General features: G+C 40.1%; 1 pseudogene; it reads right to left on the bottom strand.

Annotated features, from left to right (window-relative positions):
* Window positions 1-669: 669 nt before the first annotated feature.
* LOC110200823 (ubiquitin-conjugating enzyme E2 D2 pseudogene) lies at window positions 670-1,101 on the bottom strand (annotated as a pseudogene).
* Between the last annotated feature and the right edge of the window lie 3,108 nt (window positions 1,102-4,209).

Below are 4,209 nucleotides of genomic sequence, written 5' to 3'. Positions count from 1 at the left end.
CATACAAACCAAAAAGTATTGGGGAGGGGAAGAGGGTGATGAAGAAAGGCTGAAAAAAAAAACACCCATCACTTTATGTGGTAATAGCTCCAATCCATTTAAATGTTGACCAGCTAAACTTAGACCTTAAAATACAGGATGTGGGTACAGCTTAATCTTGTTGGTTGAAACATTTACCTAAATTGTAGGTCTTTCAGAATAAAATGAGTACAGAAACAACTTGATGTTCTTCACCTTGCTTTTAATAATTGTTATGAGTTTAAAAGGATTCCACTTTTTAAAAAATTCTCCCACAGGTCAGTGTAACTGTCCTCCCCCACCCCAAACCTTACAACACCCATCCCTGTGCCCTTGCATTGTTTATCCAATTGTTTATCCAATTAAGTCAATAAGAAAAGCTTTTAGTCTTACAACTAGGTTATGACTGAAGAATGGGCTTTTCACACACATACTTCTTTGCTAGGAGTCAATGTTAGTATGGGAAATACAGTATTTTTATTTTGTTGTTCCAAGTATGTACAACACGCAGCACTGCTGTATCAGGTAAACATGTGCACAGGGGAAGATGAAGCCATGCCTCATAGAAAGCAGTCAATGGAAATCAAAAGGACTTTCTCTTTCAGAGTTCCCCTATCTTTATTTGTAGAGGTTATCCAATAACTTCTTTAATTACATCACATATTTTTGAATCCATTCCTGAGCTATTCTGTGGTACTTTTCTCTATCTGTTTTGCACATCCGTGCAATCTCAGGCACTAAAGGATCATCTGGATTGGGATCACACAACAGAGACCAGATGGACAAGAGTACTTTTGAAATAGTGCTGGTGACCACTATGACCATAGAATATCAAGACAAATGCTGCCATTACTGTTAATATTTGAATGGTAAATTCTTGTTGTAAATGCAGCCTTAGGTGGTTTGAAGGGATAATCTGTTGGGAAATGAATTGTCAGGAAAAATACTCCACCCTTATAGGGACTATCATTTGGTCCCATTATTGTAGCTTACCAGTAGAACATATCATCTCCAACAGGATCTGCTGAACACAGGTTCAAGTGCCAGATCATTCAACTCCTTGTGGACTCTCTTCAGAGCCATTGTGTGAGACAGGTTGTGGCACCGCCGCCCCTCCTCACCAAGGGGATTTCTTGCTGTAGTGGGGAGAGGAGGAAAGGGGTTGAGGGGGTTTTAGGAAGATGTGGAGCTGCACCTGCCGGAGGAGAGGGGCCTGCTGCAGCAGGCAGCAGCCACGGGTGAGGGGGCCAGGGAAGGAGATTGGGGAGGAGGTGGGATGGAGGGAAGTGCAGTGCCTGGGCTCTCTTCAGTGGATTTTTGTGCCTCTTTTACCATTCAGCCAATTTTTAAAAAAGTATTATTTTCTTCGGTATTCTTTTGTTTACCTAAGCGGTATGTCTTTCAGACCTACCAAACTTTTGACACTCTTTTCATAACTTGCATCACTCTTACTTCTTTTCCCAATTTTTCTTCTACCTCTCTTATTTGATTTTTAAAATCTTTGAATTCTTCCAGTAATTCTTATTAGGCTTGTGTCCAATTCCCTTTTTTTTTTCCTTTGAGGCTTTGCTTTGTAGCTGTTTTGACACTATTTCTTCTTCTGAGTTAGTGTCTTGATCTTTCCTGTCACCATAGTAGCTTTTTGTGATCAAGTTCTTTTTTTTGTTGTTTGCTCATTTTTCCAGCCTATTTCTTGACTTTTAACTTTATGCTAAAGTTGGGCTCTGCTTCCTAAAGTTTGGGGGCACGTTTCAGGTTTTTTGGGCAATTGTTTTTGGAACCAGTTCTGGGGGTCTATAGGTTTTTGCTGTTTCCAGGGTGGTATGATCTACCTGCTCCCTTGGCCTGTGCTCTGGTCTTAATTTAGGAAGGGACCTTGTTCCCCTGAAGCCATAAGTGCTAGTGCTCCTTTTGGCCTGGAACTGTGCCCAGGTCCCCTGCTCTCCTGCAGCCACCAGTGGTAGTGCTCCTCTTTGGAGCTGCGTATAAGCAGTTTGTGCAAGTGCAAGCACAATGTCCCTTGTAATCTCTGACCAGCTATCTGACCCCCTTATTCTCTGTGGACTGAGAGCTCCTAAAGCTGCTGTTGCAGCTGCCTCCAAGGCCTGCTGCTGGTGTCACTGTGATCTCTGCTGCACTCCAGGCTGACCACCACCTCCATGTCACAGACCTCTCTTACTGACCTCCTGAATTGTCTTGGGCTCGAAAAATGTCTCACTATGACCTCTTGTTGCCTCTGCCATTCCAGAATTCAATTTGAAGTGTTATTTCCAAGTTGTTTAGAGGGAAATGTTAGGAGAACTTAGCTAAGTTGTTGCTTGTACTCAGCTATCTTGGCTCATTGAGGCTTCAGCTACTAAAAGTTACTCAGTCCTCTGCCACTGCTGTTGCTTTCTGCATTAGCAACAGCTACATTCTTTTTTAATTAATTAACTTAATACAATTAATAATATAATATAAATAATTAATATATTTAATTAATATAAAAATTTTTAGTTTTCACCAATCACTTCCATAAGCTTCTGAGTTTTAAATTTTCTGCCCCTCTCTCCCTGCCTCCCTCCCCAAGACGGCGTGCAATTTGATATAGGCTTTACATATACATTCCTATTAAACATGTTTTTACATTAGTCATGTTGTAAAGAAGAATTAGATCCAATAGGAGGAACCTCAAGAAAGAAGAAACAAAACAAAACAACAAAAAAAGAGCAAATAGTATGCTTTGATCTGCATTCCAACTCCATAGTACTTTCTCTGGATGTGGATCAACAGCTACATTCTTGAGATGGTAGACAACCATGTCATATGAGGTTCGGCTGAATAATTTAGGGATATTTAGTCATAAGACTTTGTGGGGTGGGGGGAGTGGGGAGCAGAATAATCATCTTCATAGATGTTAATCTTTACCATATAGAAGAGGAATTAGATTTATTCTAGTTGGCTTCTATGGGTGAATCTAGGACCAATAGGCAGAAATTACAGTGAGGCAGATTTTGGCTTAATAGAAGCAAAAAATTTCTTAATAATTAGTGTTGTTTCAAAATGAAAAGGATGCTCTGTGTGGTAGTGAATTACCTTATTTGTATTCTTCAGTTGAAAGTCTTTCCCTATCCCTTGTAACTCTAGTGCCTTCCTTCTGGGATTATTTCCAATTTATCCTGTCTATATCTTGTTTGTACATTGTCTTCCTTTGTGTTCCCAGCCCTTAGCACAATGCCTGGCACATAGGAGGTGCTTAATAAATTCATATGAATGACCCGTTAGGCTTGTTAGGGAAGCTGAAGAGCAGTTCACATTTCTTTTAGAAGTTGGAATGAATTAAATTAAATTCAACAATACTTGTTGATCAACAGCATTGTATAATAGAGAAAAAGCTGGTCAGATGTCAAGAAGGTCTGGGTTCAAGTCCTGCCTTTGGCCTTTGCCGGCTTTGTGATTCTGAGGAAGTCACTTAACCTCTTAGTGCCTTAGGTAACTTTCCAAAAGTAGAGAAGATGTCTATCTGCATCGGGAGAGAAAGTTCCTCCATGGGAATTCCTTCTATTGATGAGATCATGGATCTGGTCCTAAACAAATACTTACTTACTTCATGAAAACCACTGTACTAGAGGCTATTGATACAGAAATAAAAAAGGAAGACAATACCTACCCTCAAGGAACTCAAGAATTTGTTACCAGGAATCTGGTATCACACATATGCATACAAATAAGTATAATGCAAAGTAAAGTGTTTTGTCATTTTTTTTCAGTCGTTTCCAAATCTTGTGACCTCATTTGGGGTTTTCTTGGCAAAGATACCAGAATGGTTTGCCATTTCTTTCTCCAGCTCATTTTGTAGATAAGGAAACTGAGGCAGACAGGGTTGGTTAAGTGATGTGAAATGAAAGAGTTAGGTTTCCACATAAGTAGATAAGAAATCAGCACAGACAGGCTAACTTCTCCTTGGGGAGGGGGGGAGTGATAACACAATTCTAAGCACATAATGTATATTAGGGGTGGGGCATATAAGGAAGATTGTAACCCAGAAGGATTAGGACCAATCCTGATCCAGAAGGGAGAAGTTAGGCAATTACTAACTATAAAGCTTTCCCTGGCTTCTTTTGCTGCTAGCATTTTCTCCCCTTCCAAGGAAGTGCGCCCTCTTCTTGAGAATCGAAATGACGCACTTCAACCTCTTTAATAAGAAGTCTT

Source organism: Phascolarctos cinereus, unplaced genomic scaffold (genome assembly GCF_003287225.1).
Source record: "Phascolarctos cinereus isolate Bilbo 61053 unplaced genomic scaffold, phaCin_HiC Scaffold_4;HRSCAF=312, whole genome shotgun sequence".
NCBI lineage: Eukaryota > Metazoa > Chordata > Mammalia > Diprotodontia > Phascolarctidae > Phascolarctos > Phascolarctos cinereus.
This window is presented reverse-complemented; position numbering and strand designations above follow the sequence as displayed.